General features: G+C 40.1%; 2 long non-coding RNA genes across 8 annotated transcripts in view; one reads left to right on the forward strand and one right to left on the reverse strand.

Annotated features, from left to right (window-relative positions):
* Window positions 1–3,379, forward strand: part of LOC135095292 (uncharacterized) — a 30,981-nt gene extending 27,602 nt beyond the window's left edge. Inside the window, exon 3 of the long non-coding RNA XR_010264226.1 lies at window positions 3,145–3,379. This is a non-coding gene — a long non-coding RNA (uncharacterized LOC135095292). The remainder of the gene's footprint in view (window positions 1–3,144) is intronic.
* Window positions 3,380–6,859: 3,480 nt separating this feature from the next.
* LOC135095339 (uncharacterized) overlaps window positions 6,860–15,000 on the reverse strand; it is a 10,982-nt gene continuing 2,841 nt past the window's right edge. For 3 of the 7 annotated variants that reach the window (XR_010264303.1, XR_010264300.1, XR_010264305.1), the window contains 4 exons: window positions 10,649–12,906; window positions 10,032–10,193; window positions 7,906–7,994; window positions 6,860–7,426 (listed from right to left, as the gene is read on the reverse strand). This is a non-coding gene — a long non-coding RNA (uncharacterized LOC135095339). Of the gene's footprint in view, window positions 7,427–7,905; window positions 8,315–10,031; window positions 10,198–10,648; window positions 12,907–15,000 lie in introns of all 7 variants that reach the window. The other 4 variants (XR_010264306.1, XR_010264304.1, XR_010264301.1 and 1 more) reach the window with 3 other exon arrangements.

Genomic DNA, 15,000 nt, shown 5'->3' on the forward strand with positions numbered 1-15,000 from the left:
CTTCATCTCCCTGATGCTTGTTTTGTTGTTGTTTTTGTTGTATTTCCTTTTCGCTTCCTGCTCCTCCTCCTCCTCCTATGTGAAAACAAAAAGGGTTTTAACATCAACGATTGGTCCACTAATAACAGAAAATGGCACAAAAATAGAAAACGAAACAGACATGGCGAACACCCTGAACGAGTACTTTTCAACAGTCTTCACGACTGAGGATGTTCAGGGCAGTCTGCCGACCCCTTCGACTCAGTCATGAGGCACCACGCTGCCGGACTTCACCATCACAGAAAGTGAAATCCTCTGAGTCACGAAGAGCATGAACGTAAACAAAACAGCCGGGCCAGACAAGATATCACCCAGGCTTCTTAAAGAAGAAAGAAATGAGCTCGTGAAACGCTTACAATTTTATTCAATAAAACTTTACTAGCGGGTAAAGTTCCCCACGAATGGAAACTAGCAAATGTCACGCCAGTCTTAAAAAAAATAAAGTAAAATAAATAAATTTCTCCCAGCCATTTACAGGCCGATCAGTCTCACTTCAGTAGTGTGCAAGCTAATGGAAACAATAATCAGAGATAGAATTGTTAAATATTTAAAAGAAAACAAAATCATAAATGATTCGCAACACGGTTTCAGAACCAAGCGTTCCTGCTTAATGAACTTACTATTTAACTCGCATGACGAGACAAAAGCTGTTGATATTATCTACCTTGATTTCCAGAAAGCTTTCGACACTGTTCTCCTTAAGAGACTCACCAGTGAAGTAAAAGCTCACGGCATTGCCGGAAACACCCTGAAATGGCTGAGAGACTGGCTCTCTGACAGAAAACAGCGTGTTGTGATAAATGGAAAAGAGTCAGAGTGGCAAAAGGTAAACAGTGGTGTTCCTCAAGGCTCTGTATTAGGACCAGTACTCTTTATAATGTACATTAATGATATTCATGAAGGGATAAATTGCAAAATAAGTAAATTTGCAGACGACACCAAGATAACAAGTAGAATAACGTCTGTGTCACAATGGCAGGAACTCCAGTGTGACCTAAATAGACTAACAAGCTTGGCAGAAAATGGCGGATGAGATTCAATATAGAAAAGTGTACAATACATATCTCGCCTGAACAATGTTCAGGCGAGATATGTAATGAATAACATGCCACTGTCAAGCACCGATAAAGAAACTTCGCAGGTAATATTCATTGAGGAACACATCCTACACCACCCAATCCCTCTCTGTCAATATATAACACCCACACTTTACTGTGACTGCATTACAACTGTGTGGCTCTACTTACTGGTACTGCGACAGGCGGCTTGCCCATCCTGACCCTCTCTGGTCTGACAGCTGTGTCTAGCTTGTCCCTCTCTCTGTTTCTGTCTATTCCCGTCTCCTACACCTTGTAATATACGCGTGATGTTAGAGCGACCTTTTGCCCCAACAAGGCTTCCGTTGCTATAACATTTATTTTCCACTACTTCGATCATTCGAGGCATTTTCCTGTAACTTTCAATAAGGTTCATTTTCGAGTAAATATATTTATTTTCTCATACTTTGGTCATATGGTTCAATTTCATATACTTTCCGCAAGATCCATTTTCAAGTAACTATATTAATTTTATCTTCCCCGTACTTCGATCACACAGTTTATTTTTCCTTAACTTTCAGTAAGATTCATTCTCGAGTTACTTTGGTAATCGCATCTTCTAATCAGGAACAAGGAGGCGGCGGTTCCTGTGGTGTGCCGGCTGTCCGTGTTGTCCATGTCACCTGTTTCCGGTGACCTCTGCTTCCCTCGTATACTAATTCAGTGATGGCCACCTGAGTACCTCTTCTTGTAATGTTGTGCTAATCTCCGGCTCTGTTAGTGTTGTGATGACTCACCGCATCTTGTTGTTCTCCACGGTGGTCACGTCTCGTCTCTTATCTGTCAGGGTGGTGATAGCTTCTTGATACCTGCTGTCGTTTTTATCATCTTCTTCCCTCATTTATTCTTTCTACTTCTCGTTTCCCTTTTTCATTTCTTCACTTTTGTTTCATTCTTGTTTCTTGTTACATGTTTCATTTCTTGTTGTTTGCTGGGTTACAACAACGTCCCTATTCTTCCTCCACGCCCCTCTCCTTCCTTCACTGCCTCCACTTCCCCTGGCTCTCCTTCCTTCACTGCTCCTCCTACACCGTCCCTCTTCCCTCACTTGCCTTTCTTCCATCATTATTCCTCCTTCCCTTCACTGCTCTTCCTTCCTTCCCTGCCTTGCCCTGCTCATCCATTCCCCTGTCCCCTTCCTTCACCACCCTCCAGCCTCCCCCATCCTCGCCACTCTCGGATGTTGTTTATCTAGTCTCTCTCTCTCTCTCTCTCTCTCTCTCTCTCTCTCTCTCTCTCTCTCTCTCTCTCTCTCTCTCTCTCTTTTCTATTCAAGTCTTGTCTGTTTTTTTTTTTTTTGTTTAACTCTCTCATTACTTATGGCATCGTTTTCCTTCCTCTTTCTTTCTTCCTCCTTTTTTGTATTTATTTGATTTCCTTTCTTCGTTTTCTACCTTTCCGTTATTTCATTTTTTTTTTTATCCTTCCTGCCTTCCTTTCTTTCATTTGATTTCTCTCCTTTTCTTATCCGTTTCTTCCTTTCCCTCTCCTTTTGTTCATACCTTCCTTTTTTCTTTTTTTTCTCCGTTTTACTTTTATTTATTTATTTATTTCATTTTATTAATTAATTCATTTTTTTGGTGGGGAAGGCTTTGCTTTTATTTATTCCTTTCTTTTCTCTTACGTTCCTTCCTTTCCTCCTTTCTGCCTCCCTTCCTCCCTCCCTCTCACTTTCCCTCCCTCTCTCACCGTGCCTGCATCCTTGCATTTTCCAGCCTACATCCACTTTACAAGATTGCTCAGTGTACTTTATCACAGACAGCCTCGGAAGAACCAAAATGCAAGTTGCATATGTTTGTTCTTCATTTGTATTTCTTTGTGAGTGATCTAAATTCCGTGCTCTTATCTATTACTGTTTGTTCATGTGTGAGCGATTTCAACCTCCGGTTCTTATCTTTTACTTCTTGTTTTTTCCTTTGTATCCCTCCGAGTGGCCATGTCTATTGGTGTTCGTTCTTAATTCGTGTTCCTGCAGGAGTGACCTATCCCTCGCCTCTCTCTTCCTCAGCTGTGACACAAGGAGCAGCTTTCTCAGCGACGGGGAGCGGTGGACGGCGGATGAATACTTCGGCTCCCGCGCCTTCTTCTGCATCATGTCCGACCCTCTGACCCTGGTGGTGGGCGACCTGCGTCAGAGGAGTTGAAAATGTAGGGGACTCGCTGCTGTGCCCTGCGTGTAGCTGTGAGATGAAGTACAGACGGCTGCATTGTCTCAGCCTCGGAGGTGCCACTTGTTCAAATTACGAATGGTTTAATGTTATTTTTTGCAGGCTGTGGAATATTGCAGTATCTTATAACAAGACAAATTATATAAAAAAGCATGTAATTTACCGATAAGCATTACACGACAACATTATTGCGGTGATAAAATGTACTCCTGTAAAATGCTACGTGGCATCATCTCTCAGCTGTTTTCAAGGTCGCAAGGGCAGGCTACCCACCCGCCCTCCTCCCTCGGTTTGATGATGCCGCGTAGCATTTTACGGAAGTACTTTTAATCACCGCAATAATGTTGTCCTGTAATGCTTATAGGTAAATTACATGCTTTGTAATCCCATTAGTCTTGTTACAAGATAATGTAATATTAAACCATTCGTAATATGACTAAGTGGCACCTCCGAGGCTGCGACAATACAACCGTGTGTCCGTCATTTCACAGAGCACACCCGCGAGTCCCGTACATTTTCAAATCCTCTGATGGGTAAACAAAGCCTTAAAATGCATATGTGCATAGAACATTTTCTACTTAGAATTAAGCGTTCTTTCACCTCTTTCAGTATTTGCAGAAACTCGCGTCACACCCTGTATAGGAAATTAGAGACGTCGCAGTGAGCGTTTTGATACCAGATAGCGCCAGAATTTTTAATTATCGCCGGAAGATAAATACTTTTTGGGGCAAGGTTCTACAAGCTTACAAAAGTGTATCGTTGCACAGTAATAAATTTTAAGTCAATTAATTTCGTGATAACTGACAGCACATGACATTATTTGAGCCTCTATTCATAATTTCAGATGATATTCTTAAAAGAGCTTATAAGTGTATCAAGGCAGGCAATCTGTAATTTTCTACTGACCTCAATGGAAGTATACTAATATATACTTGCATTTTCATGTACTAAACAACAGGCAAATCCATTTAATGTAAAGAAAATATAATTTTGTATCAGAGACTTTATTTTTGCGGTACGATCACTATCCTCGGGTACTTGGGGAGCGAGCAAACCAAAACACAGGACCAGCTTACTCCACTACCCTGCACAATGGATACATCACCGCCACAATCATGGACTACAGCGGAATTAAGAAAATTCCCGAAAGAACGAGCTATACCCTATTCTGGATATAGTAGAGCAAAGTAAAGGCCTTTGTATCGGCAGAACTGAGAGGCTATTGTTTACACTTTACACTCCTTCCTAACGGTGCGCGGCGCTTTCTTTAACTGAAGAATAATGATCAAGATAAGTACGTCGTACGTCCGCCAGCGGTGCTGTTCTTTTTTTATTTCACTGATTACTTTCATATACAGGACGTGTCAGTGATATCTGATATTTTTCAACATTCCCAGATAAAATGCACAAGCCGATATCAACATCCTTTTATTTTTACTGTTCATACTTACTTTAAAAAAATCATTACCTATTTTTAGTTTTATCTTATAATTCAATTAACAAAGCCTTATCATACACCAGTAAGTATGAATATTTATATTAAGGGTTATGTTTTTAATTTTAGATACACTTGTGCAGCAATTCATGCTGTACTTTTCCTGCACATCGATTTCAAATTTAGCTAAGACACCCCTTTGCCCCAGGAAATCGCAGACAAATAAAAATGCTGGCGCTGATAGGTATCTACCAGCCTCACTGCCACGTCTCTAATTGCAAGGTGGCGAACAAGTTGTCTCAGTATATCAACCACGGGAACAATAGACACCTGTAACCGCTTCACTCAGGGCGTCCAATCCCTTATGCTTTCGGATCCAATACCTTACATTCTTCAGTTAAAAAACTCATTAGCTTACACACACACACACACACACACACACACACACACACCTTTCCTCAAACTCATTCATATTTTACCTTTTTTTTCCCCGCAATGCATTTTTAATCTTTCCTGTTTATTAATTAAGCTCCTTTGCGCACCTTATGAATTAATTCGAGCGTTTCATTATAAGTTACAGGAGAGAAGCAAGTGATACTTCTTAATGGTTCGGTTTCATTTGGAAGGGAAGGAATAGGAGGTAGAAAGATTAATTGTGATAGATAATGTAAAAAGAAAGGGTTATATATATATATATATATATATATATATATATATATATATATATATATATATATATATATATATATATATATATATATATATATATATATATATATATATATATATATTAAAAGTGTTAACTTATCTATGAAAAGAGTGTTTGTGTGTGTGTGTGTAATAATAATGTTTCTCTCTCTCTCTCTCTCTCTCTCTCAGCGAAAGATAAGAGCGAGAGAAAACAGAAAGACAAAACTGTTGTAAGGAGAGAGAGAGAGAGAGAGAGAGAGAGAGAGAGAGAGAGAGAGAGAGAGAGAGAGAGAGAGAGAGAGAGAGAGAGAGAGAGAGAGAGAGATGGCGTAAACCACTAACACAAAATTAAATTCCTGACCAGATCTCTCTCTCTCTCTCTCTCTCTCTCTCTCTCTCTCTCTCTCTCTCTCATAATCCATCCCTGCTATACCTAATCACAATGTAATGCCCTATTGTTTCGTTTATTTTCCTAAGTGTTCCCCTTCTCACCCCATTTTTTCCCTTCCCTCATTTTTTCCTTTTGGTTTTATTCGTATTTTTTCCTTTATTTTTCTCATTTTTCTCTTGATTCGCCATTTTTTTCTTATTCTTTTCTTATTCTCCCGGTATCCATTATTTTTCATGTTTTTTTTTTCTTTTTCCTCTTTCTCACAATCCTCTCGGTGTGTCTGCTGCTGGCTCGTGATTGGCTGGATTGGGATGGCTTGGTGTGGATTGGTGTGGATGGCTATTATTATTTGCTTGTATTTTGTTTATTTGCTTATTTTTTTTTGTTTTTTTTATTGTTTGTGTATGAGAGAGAGAGAGAGAGAGAGAGAGAGAGAGAGAGAGAGAGAGATTTAGGAAGACCACAAATTTCTCTCTCTCTCTTTCACTCAATGTTAAAGCTTCATTATCTTTCTTCACCGTAGTGTTTAAAAATATACGACTATGTTGGTTTGTGTGTTAGCGTTCAGATTAATTTGCTTTATTTAGTTTTCATTTATTTATTTATTTATTTATTTTGCGTTGGTGTATATATATTTTTTTTTCCAGTGTTAATTGATGAGATTATTTTTTTTTATAGTGTGTTTATTTAGTTACTTTTTGTTGTAAATTAATTCAAAGTTGAGCATTTTGACTCCCCTTTGACTCACCACACTCAAGTTATGTCCTGTATTTTTGTGTAAGCCTCATATTTTTAAGTCATGCATCTAATATATACTCTTCACTTGTACACACACATTGAGCCTCACTACACTCACGCAGGCTGGAAGAAAATTTGGCTTGTCGATTTTGGTTCCATTCATTGTTGTAGACACTACAAGATTCCAACATTTGTGTGTGTGTGTGTGTGAAGGAGACAGTTGTTGGTGAGGGGCTGTGGAGAGTCACTGTGGGTTTGTAAACATACTGTGGGGGACATACTGTGGAGAGAGAGAGAGAGAGAGAGAGAGAGAGAGAGAGAGAGAGAGAGAGAGAGAGAGAGAGAGAGAGAGAGAGAGAGAGAGAGAGAGAGAGAGAGAGGTGTTGTTATTCACTGTTCCTCATCGCAGGAGAAGTATTGTTCATAGTTGTTCATTGCATGTGTGGGAAGACACAGTATGTTGAGGGAAGGTAGCTGCAGGAGTGAACAGTTGCACCAGTGACAGCGGGAGCAGAGCCCCACGACTGCTGCTGCTCCTCTCCTCCCAGCACAGCAGCACACAGGACACATATCCATCATCTTTAAATCCCAGACACTCGTGCCTTGGTAATCTCACTGCAGCAAACCCTACATTGCTCAGGTCAACTTCCAGCTAGAGTCATAATATCTGGAGTTATTTTTCAAGATAAAGAAGCTTCAAAATATCCCCCCAAAAAAAGTTATTTTTAGAGTTGAAAATCCACTCGAATTTTTTGCCTGAAGCTCTCGTTTAAAAATAACTCCCTCTTGGATCTTGTGTCCGACTCCAACTGTGTCCTTCAAGTGAACGGGTCTTCAGTTTGTAGTGAGGCTTCCAAGCCGCCCAGATCTGTGAAGGCGAGCAGTCAGTCAGATGATGAGAGTAGACAACATCAGCAACATAATGAGAGAAACAGTCACAATAATAGAGATAACATGAAGGCACTCAAGTATTAATGAGAAAACAAGACAGAATAATGAGAAAAGTAAAATGATGAGAGACAAATAAGGCCAGTCTACAAATAATAGTGAATTTACTCTAGGAAGGGTCTGCTGTACTACTTAATGACCATTCAAGTCTACTTGTTAAAGATATGTTTACATTTTGAACTGTCACTTTCTTGTACTATGATACATTTTTTAACTATTTTTTTTTATACCTGCCTTATAATTAACATTGAGTAGAGTCTCACTAATACAACTTGAATATTACTCAGCCGGCAGTCTTTGCCATGGTGGAGTGTGACACTCTAAATCAGTACTGACATTTTATCATTTACATTTTATTACTTTGATTACTCAACAAAATACTGCATTGTTTTTCGTAACCTGCTGACTGGTGAAGGGACAGTGTGTGCTCCTGAACACTTGGTTCTTGCCACGTGCCACAGCACTCTGACAGCTTCCAGTGGGCCTGTCTGAGATAATGCACCACACAACATTAGGAATAGGAATAATTATTTCACTAAAACTTTAATTATCTGCAATAAAAACTTGGAATGAGTTATGCACTTTGTGAATTTAGGAATCTGGAACAATGATTGCAGTTATTTAACTACCTGCACTAAAGAGTTTGTATTAGTTATGGCGGTGTTGACAACAAGTATAAACACTCTGAGAGGCGTGACCTCCGCCGCACTGCTTCATCAGCCTTCAAGTCCCGGCAGTGAAACGGTTCGTGTGAGGAAGACTGTTTCTGGTGCTACAGGTGAAAACTGTTGCTAGTGTGTGTACATATCTGTGGAAATCAAAGGATGTTTTCAATCGTACCAAACGTTATAGTCATGGAGATATCTCTCTTCCTGCACACAAAACAACTACCAGCACCTAATTATTACACACATACTCCTACACCAGCCTCGGAGACCCCATCTGGTGAGCGGACCACAATTGTCCCCGGGTCAGACTGCTCTTCTGGTAACGACCCTAAATGTCTTGATACCCCTCTCAGCTTTTCTTCATAAACTTCTGCAACATTCGCGTTCAATCTGTAGAACGCTGCCTCTCCTCTATTAAGCTTCATCATCCTTTCGTCACTAAAACTCAGATGTCTGAGGCAACTGATAGTAGCCCCTTTTCTGTTCCCTCCTACTTTCTCTATCCTCATTTTCGATCCAAAGCTGGATGCTGTGTTCATGTGCGCAATGACTTAACCTGCTTTCCACTCTCTTGAATCTTCCGAGTTTTCCACCACCAGGGTACGACAACAGAGTCACTCTCAAACTAAATTTATCTGTGCTGTATACCTCTCAAATAACTCTTCTGACTATGAAAAATTCTTTGACTACTTAACTTCCAAAGTGGAGCACATTGACTCTCTTCCCTTTTGCAGAGATCTTAATTCTTGGAGACTGACTTCAATGTTCACCACCAACTTTGGCTTTCCTCTCCCTTCACTGACCATCCTGGTGAACTAGCCTTAGACTTTGCTATTCTCCACGACCTAAAGCAATTGGTGCAACACCTTACTCGTATTCCTGACCGTCTTGAAGATAGACCCAACATTCTTGACCTTTTCCTGACCTCTAATCCTTCTGCTTATGCTGTCACCCTTTCTTCTCCGTTGGGTTCCTCCGATCACAGTCTCATATCTGTATCTTGTCCTATCGCTCCAATCCCTCCTCAGGATCCCCCTAAAGGAAGGTGCCACTGGCGTTTTGCCTGTACTAGTTGGGGGAACATGGAGGTATTTTGCTGATTTTCCTTGGAAAATGACTACTGCTTCCGTGTCAGAGACCCGTCTTTGTGTGCTGAGCGCATAACAGAGGTGATGGTGTCTGGCATGGAGGCGTACATTCCTCACTCTTTTTCTCGACCTAAACCTTCCAAAGTTAAACTTGGTTTAACATAGCTTGTTCTCGTGCTATACATGATAGAGAGGTGGCCCACCAAAGGTGCTTAAGTCTTCTTCCATCACCGGAATCTAATGCACTTTACATTTCTGCCATGCCAAGTCTGTTCTCCAATTAGCCAAAAAAAACTCCTTTATTAACAGAAAGTGTCAAAACCTTTCAAGATCTAACTCCCCCTTTTGACTTCTGGCACTTACCCAACAACATCTATAATAACTTTGCTTCTCCTTTCCCTTCTTTATTTCAACCAGATGGCACCACTGCTATCACATCTATCTCTAAAGCTGAACTCTTCGCTCAAACCTTTGCTAAAAACTCTAACCCTGGACGATTCAAGGTTTGTTCTTCCCTCTCCTCCACTAGCGTAGACATGACAAAGGTGACTGTAAGTACACAATGGACATGACACACTCAGGCAGCTGGTACAGCTTTGGCTATAAATGTTATAGCAATACTCTGCCACTTTGTTGACAAGTGACAATACAACCTCTCGTTCCTCAGAATGTTCTTTTCACGTAACAGCTTCAAACCAAATCCTGAACCAACATGAACCACCTCTGCTATCAAGTAGTCAGCACTGTGAAGGGTTGTACAGTTCCTTACCTCACTAAATAATACTTCTTTCTTATCCAATCTGTCTGTCTATGTGTCTGCTGCCATGGCTTGACCTGCTCTTCTTTCATCTGTAGCTTCCATTCTGTCTGCTGTCTCCCTGCATCCTCTTGTCCACCACACCATCCTCTCTTGTGTGTCTGCTGCCACTGTCTGTCTAGGAAAAAAAAAAAATGTTTTCTTCGAAATCTTGAACAACTACAACATGAATCACCTGTGGTCTAATCTTTCTCCAGCATTTCTTCTGTCCACTGTCACTGTCTGAACCAGTCACCTAACACACCATCCTTCCTGCCACGGTCATTCCTCTCTGATGCTCTTCTCTTTCTCCTTCTCTCAGCGTGGTGGCAGCACAGGCCTCGGCACTCCCTGGCACCACGGTAGGTGTCAGTGAGGCAGGCAGGTGTTGGTTCAAGTCCTGGTAGTGTCACTTCGCTGCTGTATTGTTTTGTGTAGCGGATGATGCTACGTTTTTCATCACTTAGTTAGTGTAGAGTTTATTTTTCCTTGACGTTATTTGTGTTGGAAAGACATTTCCATTATATAGTGGTATATGTTCTAGGAAATAAGGAATTAGCAATACTAATACATGCTTGAACAACACTCACCGGTGTGGAAGGCTTGTCAGGGAGTGGCTGTAGTGGCTTCTCTTGAACCACGACCATGTTCTCCTCAACCCTTGGAAAGATAACAATTTATCTGAAATGGAGAGATACAAAGATAGAGAAAAATTTAAGTGAGACACTGCAAAGTGTAGCTGACAGTGTACGCGTCGTCATCAAGAAGAGGGGCTCTGCAAAGAAATAGTAAGACACTCGTGAAGGCTACCATCTTTTCTCAAGGGAAGTGTGTGTCGTGTGTCTTAACATCGTCAGGCGCGCAAACATGTTTTGCATCAAGGGTGTCGTTGTACGATCCGGATATGAATTTTTTTTTTATTTTTTTTATTTTCTACATTTTTTTCCCATTTTTTATATATGTAATGTTTTGATATATATATATATATATATATATATATATATATATATATATATATATATATATATATATATATATATATATATATATATATATATATATATATATATATATATATATATCCCCTTATGTAATGAGGTCTTCTGTTATGAAATTTCACGGTTTCGCCCGCTGCGAGACATGACTTTTTTTTTTTTTTTCTCTCTGGCGTACCCGTTCTTCCTCAGTCTCCTATGAATATCTACGGTTCTTTTGCTGCGTACAACATTAGAGAGTACGTAATTTTAGGTCTAACTATTTTTTTCAAATTTATATACGAAAAATAAGATAAATATTTTTCCGTAAATCTAGGAAATAGTCAATGTGTCTCCATTAGATATCTTTTGCATTAATATTTTATTTATTTCAAACAGTTAAACACTGGTTTTGATCTAAAAGTCGAAATATAACAAAAATTGTTTTCACCCGCCTTCCCCCCTCCCCCCCGGGTAATTAAGGGTGAAATCATGAATTACTTTAGGCCTATGTACAAAACCAATCGGAGTAACTAAATTAATCTATATCTGTTTTTCAACATATTGTGATGTATATATCATGTGAATTTCAAGTCCTTAGCTGCAATAGGTGTATTATAGTCATCCCTTAAACTTTGACATAACTTAAAATGGCGGATTTTTGCATATAAAAATGATCTCCGTTGTTATTGGTGTTACACACAGATGGGCCATTGCGGCTTATCCAGCTGTGAGAGGCGAACAAAGTCTGCTGTCGTCATTTTTGTTTGTAACTGATTTTGATTTCTGACAAATATTTGAAAGTAAATATTTGACACAGTTTTTTTTTTACTTTTTCATTGGAAAAAAAAAAACTTATCGTACAAAAAAAAAAAAGATAGCAGACATTCTTCTTGCAACCTTCCTGATCAAAATATTTTTTAAATGAATTGGTCAATAAATGAGGTAGGAGAGGCGAGTTGAACACAGGCAATTTAATATGGGATTAGCGATCCTTCAACCCCCTCAAGTGGATGAATAAAGGTGATTAGTTACTTTGATGTGTAAAGACTGTAATTTGTAAAGATGAGAATAAATGAGAATAAATTATTTCTATGACCTTGTGTCCAGCCAATGTTTGTAGGTTTAAGGTGAAACCACGAGGTGAGGTGACATTAGTATTGTCAAGTGTCTTTGTAAGGTACTCACACCAAAGTTTTCATTTGCTTCAGTCAATCAAGGTCTGGTGATAAAAACAAGGCACTGCATCCTGTGCACTCTACCCTGTGCACGCCTTCCTTTCACTCTGGAATGCACACCTTTATATATTGTGCTGCATTCACACTCACATATTTCAATACAAATAAATAAAATTAATAACAATCACAAAAGAAAAAAAAAAGTGACCAATAAAAAAATAAAATAAAACAACAAACACAGGTGTGAAGAACTCTTCTCCGTTAACCTCCAAGATAACATCAGAACTGGTCTTCAGGAAAAAAAATAAATAAATAAAGATAAACACTATCACTCTCACGTAGAGCACAGCGTTACACCTCAAAAATAAAAATAAAAAAAATAGCATCAGACCGAGGAGGGTTCCTATGTACAGCAAGTGACCCCTAAACAAACTAGCTAGCTAACCACAACCAAGGACCCCGGAAATGCTTATCTGGGTTCTTGTGGCTGGATGGTGTCCGGGTAGCAGTCTGGGGCAGGTGAGGTGGATGGCTGAGTGTAGGCGACCACGTGGCTATGTCTGGTGTCCTCCACGACCTTGTGGAGCTGTATGGGGTCACCTCGCCACTTCCGGGATGACCTGGGATAGTTATCTCGTCACCTACAACCCACTTCTGGTTCTTCATCACCATTGTTAGAGGTAGTTTATGGGTCACCTGCAATAGTAGTAGTAGTAGTAGTAGTAGTAGTAGTAGTAGCAGTAAAAGTAGTAGTAGTACTGGTGGTAGTGGTGGTAGTAGTAGTAGTAGCAGCGGTAGTGGTAGTAGTAGTGGTGGTGGTGGTGGTGGTGGTGGTGGTTGTTGTTGTTGTGGTGGTGGTGGTGGTGGCGGTGGTTGTGGTGGTGTTGGTGGTGTTGGTTGTGGTGGTGGTAGTAGTAGTGGTAGTGGTGATGGTGGTAGTAGCAGTGGTAGTGGTAGTAGTGGTGGTGGTGGCGGTGGTAGTAGTGGTGACGGTGGTAGTAGTAGTGGTGGTGGTGGTGGTAGTGTCGGTGGTAGTAGTGGAGGCGGTGGTAGTAGTGGTGGTTGTGGCGGTGGTAGTAGTGGTGGTGGTGGTATTCGTGGTGGTGGTGGTGGTGGTAGTAGTAGTAGTAGTAGTAGTGGTGGTGGTGGTGGTGGTGGTGATAGTAGTAGTAGTAGTAGTAGTAGTAGTGGTGGTGATGGTGGTGGTGGTGGTGGTGGTGGTGGTGGTGGTAGTAGATGTGTTAGTAGTAGTAGTAGTAGTAGTAGTAGTAGTAGTAGTAGTAGTAGTTGTTGTAGTAGTAGTAGTAGTAGTAGAAGTAGTAGTAGTAGTACGAGTAGTACTAGTAGTAGTACGATTAGTAGTAGTAGTAGTACGATTAGTAGTAGTAGTACGAGTAGTAGTAGTAGTAGTAGTAGTAGTAGTAGATTAAACAAAATAGTAAAAAAAAGAAACCAACAGACAAACCGAGAGAGAGAGGAGGAGGGAGGGGGGCTATTGTAGCCCCCCCTCCCTCTCTCTCTCTCTCTCTCTCTCTCTCTCTCTCTCTGGGAGGTAAGAGAACACCATTTTCTTGTTGGATTGCAAGGTCACTCTAGAAGAGCGGGAAAAAGATGCAGAGGGCGCTGTCAAATCTTTAGTGTGAATGAAGGACGGACAAGTGCAGCTTGAGAAGGTAGGAGAGTGAAGAGTGTATGTGATCAGTGTGATGGGAAGGTACATGTATGCCTCCTATGTTCTGAAAGAAAGCACTCTCTCCATCAATAGCGACCTTCACACATTTGCTGCAATCATTTCTTGAGTCACTGTTTTCACTACACAAGGAATGAAGAAGCTGTTTATATGAATGTTGAAGGATAAAGCCTTTTCTTTGTGCAGCTGCAAACAGGACACAGGCTTTCATTTGTTACAGGGAAAGTTCTCCTTTGTGCAAGAAATGATAGTAATGATTTCAATAAGAGTAGGTAAAAATGTTATGTTGTTTTGCAATCACAGATTTGCTTTGTAATAAAACAATATATAGATGTAGGATACTACATCTATATGTTGAGCCGTGACTGAGACAAGTTTTATTATTACCATTTAGAGTTCCACCTTTGTATTTTGACCAGTTACAATGTCACTTCACAAAAGATACTTTCATTATTTTACCATTATTATATTTGCCTCATTAAAAATTATGATAATTAATAATCAACATTTGTTTAAAAGATTTGCGTTTCATTTTTGCCCGTTATTTAATGGAATTCATTGTTAAAAAAAAAAAAAAAGGAAGAAAAGTGATAAATGTTGGGCCAGTGGTACACACGGCAACTTTGAATAGTCTGAAATGTAACGGCGGTGGTGCGTGTGGCGCCTGACGTGTTAAATATTGACTGATTTTACTTAATATAACACCATTTTTTTTTTATATAACTCTCTCCACCGTAGTCTTTCTAACGTCCAAAACCGTCACCTACCCACTCCCCTCTCACTCTCTCACTCCCTCCCAATGTCCCTAGAAGTTACAACCTTCAATTCTCTCCACCCTAATCTTTCTCCAGTTCAAATCCGTCACCTACCTACTCCCCTCTCACTCTCACTCTCACCTTGGCCTCGTACAGGTCGTCCACTTAGGGCGTAATGTTCATGAGTTGTTCTTCACAGTCCTCTCAAGTTCTCTCAGTGAGTCTTTGAGTTTTGCTTCATATTCTACTTGTAACTTCCTATCAAGCTCACCTATCTCCAGGTGTTTGCGCTTCTTCGTTTCTGTCACCTACTGCTCATAAATTGCAGTGGTAGGAGTAGTAGTA

Source organism: Scylla paramamosain, chromosome 48 (genome assembly GCF_035594125.1).
Source record: "Scylla paramamosain isolate STU-SP2022 chromosome 48, ASM3559412v1, whole genome shotgun sequence".
Lineage (NCBI taxonomy): Eukaryota > Metazoa > Arthropoda > Malacostraca > Decapoda > Portunidae > Scylla > Scylla paramamosain.